This window comes from Sarcophilus harrisii, chromosome 6 (genome assembly GCF_902635505.1).
Source record: "Sarcophilus harrisii chromosome 6, mSarHar1.11, whole genome shotgun sequence".
Classification (NCBI taxonomy): Eukaryota; Metazoa; Chordata; class Mammalia; order Dasyuromorphia; family Dasyuridae; genus Sarcophilus; species Sarcophilus harrisii.
This window is the reverse complement of record NC_045431.1, coordinates 176,078,443-176,091,059: the sequence shown is the minus strand read 5'-3', so window position 1 is coordinate 176,091,059 and position 12,617 is coordinate 176,078,443. Positions and strand designations below refer to the sequence as shown.

At 46.0% G+C, this 12,617-nt stretch overlaps 1 protein-coding gene across 3 annotated transcripts in view; it reads left to right on the top strand.

Annotated features, from left to right (window-relative positions):
* Positions 1 to 12,617, top strand: part of RBPMS (RNA binding protein, mRNA processing factor) — a 165,900-nt gene that overhangs the window by 29,055 nt on the left and 124,228 nt on the right. Inside the window, exon 2 of one of the 3 annotated variants that reach the window (XR_004230034.1) lies at positions 11,428 to 11,652. The exons of the other annotated variants lie outside the window; for them this stretch is intronic. The gene's annotated coding sequence lies outside the window, so the exon portion shown is untranslated. The remainder of the gene's footprint in view (positions 1 to 11,427; positions 11,653 to 12,617) is intronic. 3 annotated transcript variants of the gene reach the window in all.

Genomic DNA, 12,617 nt, shown 5'->3' with positions numbered 1-12,617 from the left:
TGGTTCAGAGCTGTGATTGCATCAGTGTAGGCAATACCTACTATGGGGAGGTTATTCTCTGAGGCAGATAATGTGTAATTCATATGTAGCTTCCTCCTAGAGAGCTGTCTGGAACATTCACAAGTTAAGTGACTTGTTTAGGGACACAGCCTAAACTTGCCCAAATCTGACCCTTTATTCCCTCAACCAACTACCTCTGATTTCTTAGATCCAGATAACATCTGGAGACTGTCTAAAGTAGATGAAGTAGACTGAGAGACCTCAGTTTGAATCCCACTGGAACACTCAACTTCTTGAATGACCACGATGAGAAAGTCATCAAATATTTTTTAAATGCCTACTATGTGCCAGACACTGTGCTAAGCCCTGGAGTTCCGAAAACAAAAAACACAGTCTCTGCTTTTCATGGAGCTCACTGGACAATGGATAATAAGAGCAAGCATTAGTGGAAAATTCTGTGTCTCAATGTCCCTATCTGTCAAATGGGGGTAGTTTCACTTGTACTGTCTGACTCCCAGAATTGTATTGTTCTCCTTGGGTCCCAGAGGATTTCTGTGGAGTAGGGTAGCTGCCCCAGTCCTGAGGAGGCCCCAGGAGCCCCCAGGGCTAATCTCTAACCTGGCCTGCTCCCTAGGGATGAGTGTGGGTGCGGGGCAATCAGTCATCCTTGTAATCCCCTGGTAGAAGATTAAGGGGATGGTCATTGGAGTGTGCTGGCTCGCTCTCTAAATGCCCCTTTCAGGCTTGTCGGGAGCAGAGAAGCCGACCTCCTGGTGGGTACTTAATGAGAGGGAAGGCTTTCTCGGGAGAGTGGGACTCCATACCCTAGAAGTGTGTACCCTTCCTTACCCTCCGCCCTCCCACCCTCAGCTTATCTGACATTGAAAACACGGGGGACCTGGCAGCCGCCTGTAATCTGACCTAAGTGGAGTTGGGCAAACACAGCTATCTGCCATCTCGCATGCCAGGGGAGCAGGGCTGGGCCTCGGGTGCTTGTCTTAGTTCAAGGAAATGCCCAGGCCTGGGTTTTGGCCCTGGGGAGAGGGGGCAGGCAGGAAGCAAAAGATCCCGGCTTATGTGTGCATGGGCATGGTGGGAAATGGGGCGCTGGAGGAACCCTCTCCAAGGGCCCTAAAGAGCTGGTGCTGCCAGGCTGGACAAAGCAGAAACCCCTCCTCTGTCCTGGGCCCAGGTCCCATTCTCTGAGGCAGTATTACCTGCTCCTGCCCATCTCTGCCAGTTTTGCACCATTGAAAGAGACCTGGACTTGGGCACAAGACTTGAGTTCAAATGCTGGTTCTCTCACTTGTGGGGTGTTGGACAAGACACCTTCTCTCTCCAGATCTCAGTTTACCTAGCTGTCACATGACACTCCAAGATTCAGCTCTTGAGCTATAATCCTGTTACCTCTTCCACCCCCTCCTTTTCCTTTTCCTTCCTCTTCCTCTTTACCTTTGTGTTACAAGTCTCCAGAAGGGCTTGAAGAGGGCAGTCAACAGTCTGGAGCTGGGCCAGAACAGGACTGGAGGTGGAAGCTCCCAGGGGTCCCAGGCCTGGGCTTTGTGACATGGGAGCGGGGGGAACCATGGAAGCTAGAGTTTTCTGGAGACTCCTAGAACACATGCAGGCAATTAACAAAGAACTTTTGATTTTAAATCATCCTGATTCCACATTCATGGCTTCTCTCATGGGGTACAACCCCATGAATTAGCTGCAGAGAGAGGGAGGAAGTAATGGTCTGAGGGAGAGCTTATCTCGGCTGGGATTTCAGCTGGCTGGGCCTTGGAGCGCTGAGGAGCAGGTGCTGGGCAATCTGGTTGTCAGAAAGGGGTGTCTTGAGTGAGAGCTGGAGTAATCCTTACTCTAGAAAAATCAGGAAGTTTCTCGGAGCTCCCTCTACAGCTGAAAAGCATTTGGGACACAAGACATCTCCTGTAGCCAGGCAAAGCAAGTAAGCCACTTTGAAGGCCATTTTATATTTTTAAAAATTGTTGTTGATTTTTTGGAGGAGGATGCATCATCTCTTTCCCAGTGTATCTCTTCCTTTTCCCAAGAGCCATTCCTTATAACAAAGAATAGAAAAGGGGGCAGGAAAAAAACAAAACAAAACCTATTTAAGTAATACTTGGCAACCTTTCAAAAAAGTCGGACATTATTTGCAGTATTTCTCACACATAATTCCCCACCTCTACAAAGAAGGGGAGGGGAGACACCTTCCCATATCTCTCCTTTGGGACCACGTGTGATTGTATAATTTCACAGCATTCAATTGTTTGTGGTTCTGTTTACTTTATAGCGGTACTTTTGTACAGTTTCCCCCTGCATCAGTTCATAGAGGTCTTCCCAGGCTTTTCTGTTCCTTCAGTCTTGTGGTTTCTTCCTTGCTGGCAATGTTCCACGATCTTTCCAAATCCCTCATTGCAGTTTGTTTAGCCGGGGTTTAGTATCACCTATGTTTAGAATTCTTTGCTCTCACAAAAGATGCTTCTATAAATAGTTTGGTGTCTGTGGGGCCACAGGCGCTCTCGAAACATTTGCCAGGTGAAGACCAAGAGACCAGCATCTTGTAAAATTGGATGCGGGATCACCAGGTTTGAAAATGTCTTGTGCAGTGCGCTCATTCTCTAGATAAGGACATTGCAATCTGGAGAGCAGGAGGAGTTGGGTCATAGGCAAAATTTGGTCAAAGATTATGAAGTTCATGTTACCATGGTAAATAAAAAGATGTGGGGCATTATGGATCCTGGGATCCTGGAGCACTATGGGAAGGGCAAGGGAGAGGTCGGGGTAGGCTAAGTTGGAAGGGATGGCTTGGCAAGGTTGTGGTTGGTGATTGATTGATTGATGGGATATTGGATCTTTAAAACTTGGATCCCAGTGGCCAAGGAGACCCTCAGGTAGCATGGCAGCTCATGAGCTCTCTCTGAAAGGTGTATTTAAGAGGTGTTGGGATGCTATCCCTTCCTAACTAATAGGATCTACTTCCATCTCATTGTAACATCCCATTCCACCCCTATGGGGGATCCTAGCCCTATGAGATAGATCCTACCTCATCCCATTCCATCTCAGCCCATCCCCATATCATAGAATTCTACCCCCAAACTTTCTTATCTCATTGCATGCTCTCCTACCCTATTCCATCTCTTATTCCATCCCAGAGCATCCTTTCTCATCTCACTGGATCCAATTTGTTCCATCCCACTGTATCCTACCCTATCTCATCACATCCAATCCTACCCCACCTAGTTTAGCAGTAAGTCTAGAGCAGCTGCCCTTGCCTGGGACTCAGCTTAGGGAGTTCCATAGGCAGTAACAGACAAAGGAGAGCCTGAGTTTGCCTTTGCCAAGTGCTAGTGGGCTTCTCCTGGAGGGAAGCATTTCCCCCAAGGATCAGGGGTCTCCAGTCGGATGCCTTTATCCTGCTCTGCCTTTTTCTTTTCCCATTCTGGAGTCCAGGACTCTGTGATTATGGTCATGATCCTGGCTTTCATGAAATCAACTGACTTTTACGGAATTGAAGGAAATTCAAGTTTTGACATCTTTCTGGAAGGAAGGTGTAGTGTAAGGGAGTGAGTTAGTCCTGCCCTTCTTCCCTTCTCATCTTTCCTCTTCTTATCTGCCCCCCACTCACTCCCATCGCCAGTCACACACAAACTTCCAAGACCCAAAAACCATTCCCTTCCCTTGTACACTCTTGCTCCTCGGGAGAAACAAGTCCCATGGGCCCTTCAGTGCAGGCTCCGCCTTTTCTTGAGTTTACCTCAGAGGGAAATTCCTTGGGAGGCTAAGTTGGAAGCCCTGAGATAGACCCATCAGACACTTAGACAGATGGATGCTTCCTTTTCCATCCAGCTGAGAAGCAGTAAGGCATGAGCCAGCCATCCCCCTGGCCACAAACCCTCACCCCCAGGGCCTTGCCTAATAGGGCAGGGATGGGTTAGGCAGGGCTAGGATTTTCCCTGTTGCAACTTGGCTGACCCAAACATGAACTTTCAAAGGAAATAAGAGCCGTCACAAAAGAGGTGCCCTCTTTCTTTCCTGGGCCCAACTGAAGGTGACTTTTCAGAGCTAGAACACAAAAAGGATCATCTGTTGGGAAACAAGATAAACATTTATCCGATGAGCTTTTTATATTTTCCTTTGCAAAAATCTCATTTAAAGGATTAAAACCCCCCAACAACTTCACTTTCTCTTTCCATACTGTTCACACAGAGTTTACTGTAATTTGCCCCATCCTGTCCCCAAGCAAAGGACCGGATCTTTGTTTCCATGAAGAATGGTGCTCTGAATGTTGTATGTGTGGTGGGGAGGTGGGTGAGTTGGGGATAGAGGATGGAACCTTTCTTCTTCTGGTTAGCCTTGTTGGGGCTACAGAGCTGAGCGGCCTATGGTTCATGGGATCCAGAGCTCTAAAGAGGACCCTCAGACATCTTATTTGACCCTGTCATTTTACAAAGGAAACTGAGGCTCAGGGAATTTCTACTAGTATTTGGTAGACTCTTTCCTGACCCACACTCAACAAACTCTGCCATTTTAAAATTCTTTGCCTTTCTGTAAGGCTGGCATGGGAGAGAGAGAGCTGGTCTTGGAGCCAGGGTTTGATACCTTTGCCCCCTTTTTTCTCTTTCCTATCCTGACTCAGCTATAGGCTATATGACTCTGGGAAAATCCCTTTATTTCTTAATGCTCTGGGTGGCTATCTTGGACTCTAGAGTTGCATGGGAAACAGCAGCAGCCTCATCTGGAAGCTGTACAGTGAACACAGTTCCAGACCCTAGCCCATCCCATCCCTTAACTGAAGGAAATAATATTTATTTGCCACATGAGTAAAGTCTCCTTCCGTTCATCATCTATCTACATACACACGCAGAATTCTGGGTAGTACACAAGTATGTATGTGCAGATACATATGTGTGAAGAGTTAGCATGAAAATGTACTTGGAGAGCAGATGAGCTCTTCCATGTGTATGATTGTAACTGCTGATCAGAATCCTTCCTCTTCCGTTTCAGGATCACACATTGGCCTGAAGCGGCAAAACAAAGCCTGCTGATCTCTCTCCCCTTTTTTCTTTTCTCTCCCTCACTATTGCTCTCAAGGCTTAAGTGTGTCTTTTAGAGGGGTTGATTTTTTTTTTTTTTTTGATGAGTTAAATACTTCATGCATCTTAAAGTGTTATGTAAATACTAGCTATTGCTTTTCTTAATAATAATAATATTGTTATGAGAGGCAGTGGAGTGAGCTGCCCCCAGAACCAAGAAGGACCTGGGTTCAAGTCCTGACTCAGAAACATCCTGACTGGGTCTGGGCAAGCTCTTTTAAGTCATGGTGCCTGAAGGCAACTCCCTAGGATCATAAAGTGCCCGTCTGCTTTGGGAGAGTTTACTTTCTTAACTGAAATCAGCAAACCCATTGATTCAGTGCCTATCCTTATGCTTATTGTTTTGTTTTTCCCCTGAGGCAATTGGGGTTAAGTGATTTGCCTAGGGAGTGTTAAATGTCTGAGACCAGATTTGAACTCAGATCCTCCTGACTTCAGGGCTGGTGCTCTATCCACTGTGCCATCTAGTTGCCTAGCTTATTGTTTATTGTTTGGTTATTGTTAAGGAAAAGGAATAAATTATTAAAAATAAGATGCATGGAAGTGACTAGAAGAAAAGTCCTGGAAATAGTCAGGATGGAGATTTGGGCGGGGTTTCACAAACATCATTTCCTGGAAGCCTGTAGGGTTCTCAGGACTATAGCATTTAGAGGTAGAAGCTTCTGGGGGAGGTCATGCAGACTCAGATCTTTAGTGGCCCAGAGAGGGTAAGGGGTTTGTTACCTACCATTAATTAGCCACTGTGTCAGAAGTACTGTGTAATCCCTGGAGAGCCAAAGCAGCCCAGTCCCCGCCCTCAGGGAGCTCACATTCTAATTGGGGAGACAACGTAAGAACAACAGAGTATGAACAGGACATGTGCAGGATGAGTGGTGGCCCAGACAATGTCTGCCTGGCCCTGATTAGAAGGTTGCGTTACCAGCTTGTTCTCTGTGTTTTTCATTCAGTGCCTTTCTCCATCCCCTCTCATCATCTGCCTTTCCCAGAGTCCATCTACCTTATGGGATATGTCTTACCCAACTCATTCATTCAGCAACTGTGTGAAGGCTCTCTGACAGTGGGGGGTCTTCCTGAGCACTGAGGCAGACACAGCCCTCACTTTCCAGAGCTCACAACCCAGTTAGGCCCAAACTTCAGCCCTGAAATGTGCCAGTAAGGCCATGCAATGTTCAAATGGAGGGGCTGGGCTGTCTTGGGTGGGATGGATAAGTATAAGAGCAGCCCAAGGAGAGCCAGAGTTCTCATAGCTCTTCCCATGTCTGTTCTTCTTCATTTATTCCTGCATAGCAGTGAGAGACCATTAAATTTGCCATGCCCTGTCCAGCGACTTTCTGGTCGATGAGCATTTGTCTAACTTTATTTCAGATCTTTGTTTCCATGAAGGATGGTGCTCTGAATGTTGTATGTGTAGTGGGGAGGTGGGTGAGTTGGGGATAGAGGGTGGAACCTTTCTTCCTCTCATTAGCCTTGTTGGGGCTGCTGAGTCTGAGAGGGGGCAAGACCCCCCCCCCCCCTTTCCCCACATACTACCCAGTGAATAGGTGATTGAACAGGACTAGAAGCCAGGTCTCCTCTCTCACTCCCTCGTTCGGTACCAGTCCTGGTTCTGCTGCTAGCCATGTGGCCTTGAACAGCTCACACTCTCCGGGACTCAGTTTTTTCATGTGACATAATAATAGCCTTAGTTGAATGAATGAGTTGGGTAAGACGTATCCCATAAAGTAGATGGGTCCTGAGAAAGGCAGATGATGAGAGGGAACGGAGAAAGGCACTGGATGAAAAATACAGACAACAAGATTGTAACTCAGCCCTCTGATCAGCTCCAGGCAGACATAATAGCAAGTACCTATCCTTCTTGCCTGATGAGATTATTGCAAAGATAATATACCCCATGATGGTTTTGGAAGGCTCTGCATGATGTGTCCAGTGGAACACCCCCATCTCCTTTGGAGACAAGAAGACCAAATTCATCCCTGCTCCTGGTGCTTCTTAGCTAGCTGTGTAACTGTGGGCAGATCCCATCCCTGGGCTGAGGCTCCAATCGCTAAGGCTTGTTTACGGTGCCCTGGATGGGCTGATGGAATGCTGTGATCTGGGTGATTCACAGAGATCACAGAAGGAGGCCTTGTACGGGGCTGGGGGCAACCATGCGTGGTTCATGTCTTCCATTTGCTTGGCACTCTGCTTGTGAGGGGATGCCAGGGCCTCGGCCCACCTGGGAATAACCCCTGAACAGTCTCCTTCCTGTGGTAAGCATGGATGGAGCGAAGCACTCGTGGGGGTTTCTGTTACTTGGGAAAGTTAAACAGTGAGGTTCATTTTAGCCTCTGTTTATATGAATGAGTCCATAGGAAAGGCATGTTGAGCATCAAGCTAGGAACCTGCCCTGTCTTTTGATCTTTCTTCCCTCTCTGCATTTCTAATGCTGATAAAACTCTTCCAAGATTAGCCCAGTAGAGTGCCAAGATTAGCCCAGTAGAGTGCCCACAATAATAGTTTAATAAATATTTGTTCTGCTAAATTTGTCTAATTTGTAGTGGAGTGGAAAGAACTGAATGCTTTCTGAGTCAGGAGACCCGGGTTCAAACCAGGCTTTGCCATTGTTCCCTGGAGGTGCTTGGACAGGTCCCTTTCCCTCTGAGCCTCAGTTTCCCTTTTGTGTCAAGGTGAGCTGCTCTCCAAAGTCCTCCCCTGCTCTAAATCCTATGGCCCTATGGATATACTGATAGACTCTGAGACGGTGAATTAGGGCCCCTTTGAGGAATAAGGCTAGCCTTGGAATCATTCTGAGCTCTGCCCCTAACTACTGGCAGGATATTGGACAAATCATTTCCTTGTTGCTCTGAACTCGGTTTGTGCTCTGTGCAGTGGAGCAGGGATTGTGGAGATGCTTTCTCCCTCTAAATCCTTTTGGTTTTCCCCCTTCATTAGCACAGTGAAAGTGATTTGAGAGTAAATGGAGGCAGGTGACAGGTAGCTTTTGTGTGTGGGCAGGGTGAGAGACAGGTGACAGGAGCCAGTAATCACACAGTTGGGTAATTCCAAAGTGTTGAGTCATCTCTTAGAGGGAAAATATATTGTTATCACAATGGGAAATGTCGCAGTGGGAACTTAGGGGGTTGCCACAGTGCACAGAACACTGGATTTGGAGTCAGAAAAACCTGAGTTTGAATTCTGTCTCAGACCTTACTGGCTGTGCTTCTCTTGATCTCCGTTTCCTTTTCTGTAAAATGGGGCTAATAATAATAGAGGCACTTGTCTCCCAAAATTGTTGTGCAGGTCAAATGAGGTAATGTTTGTAAAGTGACTTGCACACCCTGAAGAGTTGTATAAATGTTAGCTATAGTAACAGATGAGGATGAAGGTGATGAAAGTGTGGGATTTGGAGTCTGGGAACTTGGGTTAGGATCTTATCTCTGAAAAAGTAAAATAAGCCCTTTACTACTTATTTGACCTGAATGAAGAACCTTAGTTCTCCCATCTGTACAGTGGAGTGAATAATCCCAACTCCATAGATCACATGTGGTGAAAGAGCAAGGGCAGCAGCAAAACCTCTAGAAATGGGAGCTATGTTATTCCCTAATTGTTATTTGCACTACTGAATTCTTGGCCTGATATTTTCCTCCCATGCTTAATCTTTGGACATTTCTGATCAGGATATTCATACTTAGAACCCTTTATATCTTAGCCAAGGGAAGGGAAGAGGGGGAAAGGAATAAGCATTTATATAGCACCTACTATGTGTTAGACTCAATCTAACTGCAGTAACCACTTTATGAATACTCTCATTTGATCCTCACAACAGCCCTATGAAATAAGTGCTGCCATTATCCCCATTTTACAGATGAAGAGACTACGGTACAAATTGATTAAATATATTGCCCAGAGCCATACAATTATTGTAGTATCTAAGGCTAGATTTGAACTTGGCTATTCCTGATTCCTGGCCTGATGCTCTATTCATTGTATCATAAGCTTCCTGTAATGGAGAGATAGTTGAGGTTGGAGTCCGAGGCTCTGGGTTTTTATCCTGGATATGAACCGATCATCTATCATTTGGGTGACCTTGAGCAGATGATTAATCTTTCTGGCCCTCAATTTCCTCTCAAAATGACAGCATTGAATTAGATGACCTTGTGGGTCTCTTGCCCCTCGAACTTGGAAGCCTAGTGTTGAGATTTTGAGGGTTGAGTCTATGGTAGATGTTCCATGGAGTGGGAAGGGAGAGGAAGCTTTCGCTGCCCCTATGCTAGCTGGATCATTGACATCCAGGCAGATATACAGATGCCAGCTGTCTCCACCTGCCCATTCTGTTCCGCTCTTGCCCACATATTTTTATCAGTCTCCCAGAGAATATGAACTCATTGCGGTGGGACCTTTTCTAGTTCCTCTTCTTTCATTATGTGAGCTTTACATAGTGTGCCCCTTATTACTTATTTGACTTGAGTCAAGAACCTCAGTTCTTGTCACAAGGACCGCTTCATACGGTGGTCTCGTCCTCATTGGCTCACCTTCTTTTCTGACCCCTCTGTAGTCTAGTTTCTTGTCTAGTTGCTAACTTGCTCCAGAATATTTCCATCTAGCATCTGGCTACCCTGCTCTGTAAGGGACTTGCAGCTGGTAATTTTCTGAGACACCTGTTCACTTTGTGGTCCTGTATCCAGAGAGTTACATGTTCTAAACTTTGAGTTCTCTTTTAGTTCTTGGACCCCTTTGATAACTAAAGAAGCATCTGGACTTTATGTGCAGAGTTTGTCATTTTCATTGAATATGTGGGGAGCTACGTGGTGCTGTGGACAGAATTAGAAGGACCAGAGAGTCCTTATGGCCCTGCCAGGAGATGTAGGAGCAATGGGTACACTCGAGGAGGCTTAATATGGGATAGGATTGTGAGTTAGAATGCTGGCTTTGGAGCCAGGAAGACCGAGATTTAAATCCAGCCTGAGACACTTACTAACTGTGTGACCTCAGAAGAATAATTTTGTTTCTGGACCTTAATTCTTCCCCTATAAATTGAGGACCTTCTGAGGTTCCAATTGTGAAGCTAGTTGCCATAGCAGCAGATGTAGACTTGATAATGGGCTGCTAGATGACCTAGAGCCAGAGACTAGTCTGGATCCCTGAAGCTCCTTCTTTGGCTCAAATCTGGGTTTCCAGAAATCCAGGGAACAGGATGAACATATCATGTCAGTGCTTGACATTTCAGAGCATCATTCAAAATAGAAAACAGATCTTTCTAACTTAGGTCAAAAGGGGTGGGGGGGGAGGGGAGGGAAGGAAATGTTTAGTGGTTTCTGACAGCTTTTCTTTAAGCTTGGGCTTACAAAAGCCAGAGATGGAGACTTCCTCATCATCCACCTAGCATCTAAACCTCTTTTTATATGTTATCTCCTCCAACCAGAATTGAGAGCAGGCACTGCCTTACTTTCCTAGCTGTGGTCCCAGGGCTTAGCATTGCTGTGCTAAGTGAGCCTCTTAATGCCATCATGACTGTCCCCATTTTCTAAATGGGGTCAGAGAACCCCAAAGAGGTCAGTGACTTTCCTGAAATCACTAGTTTATAAGGAATGAAAGCTGCCTTTCCTTTTAAGCTCACAGAATGTTCTCATTATCATTCCCATTTTATAGAAGAGGAAACAGAGGTCAAGAGTTGATGTCACTTGCCCTAGTTCACACAAGGAGTAATTCCTATTTATATAATGCTTTCAAGTTTATAAGGTACTCTCATTATCATTCCTAGCTTATGGATGAGGAATTCAAGGCACAGAGAAGCCAAGGGATCTGCCTGAGGTCATACAGGTTGGGCACCCTGTCCCAAGGCTCATGGCTTGCAGTTTGTCAGAAGCTAATGACAGCCAGCAATAGTTGGGTAGTGTAATCCAATGGCTGGGGCAGTATAATCCAGTGGCCAGAATGAGCACTTAGCATGAGGAAGACCTGAGTTGGAGCGTATCATAGTGCTGATTCCTGAACTCATAGAGGGATAAGGGCAGCGAGTTGCCACCATTTCTCATGATGTCCCATTTGGTCTAATGCACCTTGTCTCTCCTTGTGTCCCTGTTTGCTGCTGCCTGCCACTCTGTCCTCTTCATCTGTCTGCATGGTCGGTCCTCCATCCTTCTCCATTGCCCCTCCTACACTGCCTTCCCTTAGTTCAGTTCTGCCTTCCTCTGCTTCTGTGAACCTGTGCAGCTTCTCACCAGTCTCTGTGGCCTTTTGACTTGGATGATGTTGCCCCCGCTCGCCCTGCAGCCTTCCTGCTTGGCTAACAGGCCCACCTGTTTTGGCGAGGTCCTCATTTCAGTTTTCTTTCTTTTTCCTCTGACAGATGCATGCTCTGGGGTGAAGATCTGTGTGTGCTGGTCAGCGCCAAGCGGAAGTTGGGATGATGTGTACAGTCTAACTTCCTGTCTGTCCTGCATGCCTGGGACTGCAGCTGTAACACTAGTGGGGAAAGGAAAGAACCGGTTGCTTCAGGGTGCCCCTCTTGTCTGAGCATGGAGCAGCAAGGCCTGGGACAGAAGGGGGAGGGCAGAGCGAGCAGAGAATGCCAGTAAGGGACTTTCAACTCTCTCCTTCCTTGGTGGGTGGGGGTGGGTAGACTTGGGTAGCTGGGGCTCTAGACCTGACTAAAAGGAAGAGTTAGTCAGTGGCTCTTCCCATTCTCAAGATGGTTGAGCAGATGTAGAACTGTGTCAAGGTGTCCGCAGTGCTACCAACTTATGTGGTGTAGTTAAGTCAAATACACTTTTTATGCTTTTGAAAATATTTTCTTCCTCTATCCCAATTTGAAATTGTGGACAACATGATAGCTTGGAAATGAAGAATTGCAACACGTGTTCTTTTTTCCCCTGAAAATAGAACAAATTAGTCTTCCTACATAATCTCAGCAGCATAAAAATATAGGCTTTATAAGCTGCTTGCATTCATATTTTTTTGTCATTGTGGCTAGAAAGTCTATCAACTTTATTCATAGGTGCTATATAGGCTAATATGGCTCCATGTTGGAATAGCTTATTTCTGGTTTAGAAGAATGGTCAAACATGATTCCTGATCAAAGATGCAGTCGAATGGTGAAGAGTTTCAAATTAGCCTTAGTTGGATTTTCCAGTGTAGATTCTGTAAGGAATCACTTGTGAGAGAAATTGTGTCAGAAAGGAAGTCAGGGGTTGAAAAGGGCAGAGAAAACAGGAGTGGGTCAAAGCATATACTCAGGATATGGATGGTAACCTGAGTTATACCTGAGGGCTTGGCCAACTGAGTGACTCCTCAAGGAGACAACTAGAATGAATGACAGACTTTTCTTGGAATGCTGAAAAACATGTTTCACCTCCTCTTTCCTCTTCTTGTGGTTTGTCCCTTATGCTTCAACATGGCTCCACTTTCTGGAAGTCAAGGACATTAAAACTTGCTCTTTTGGGCTTTTGGATCTTTTGTGGAATTAGACCACCCCCGGAATATCTTTGGACTCTGAAATGGCCTAAGGTTTTCCAGACTTTGGAATTTCCTTGTAGATAT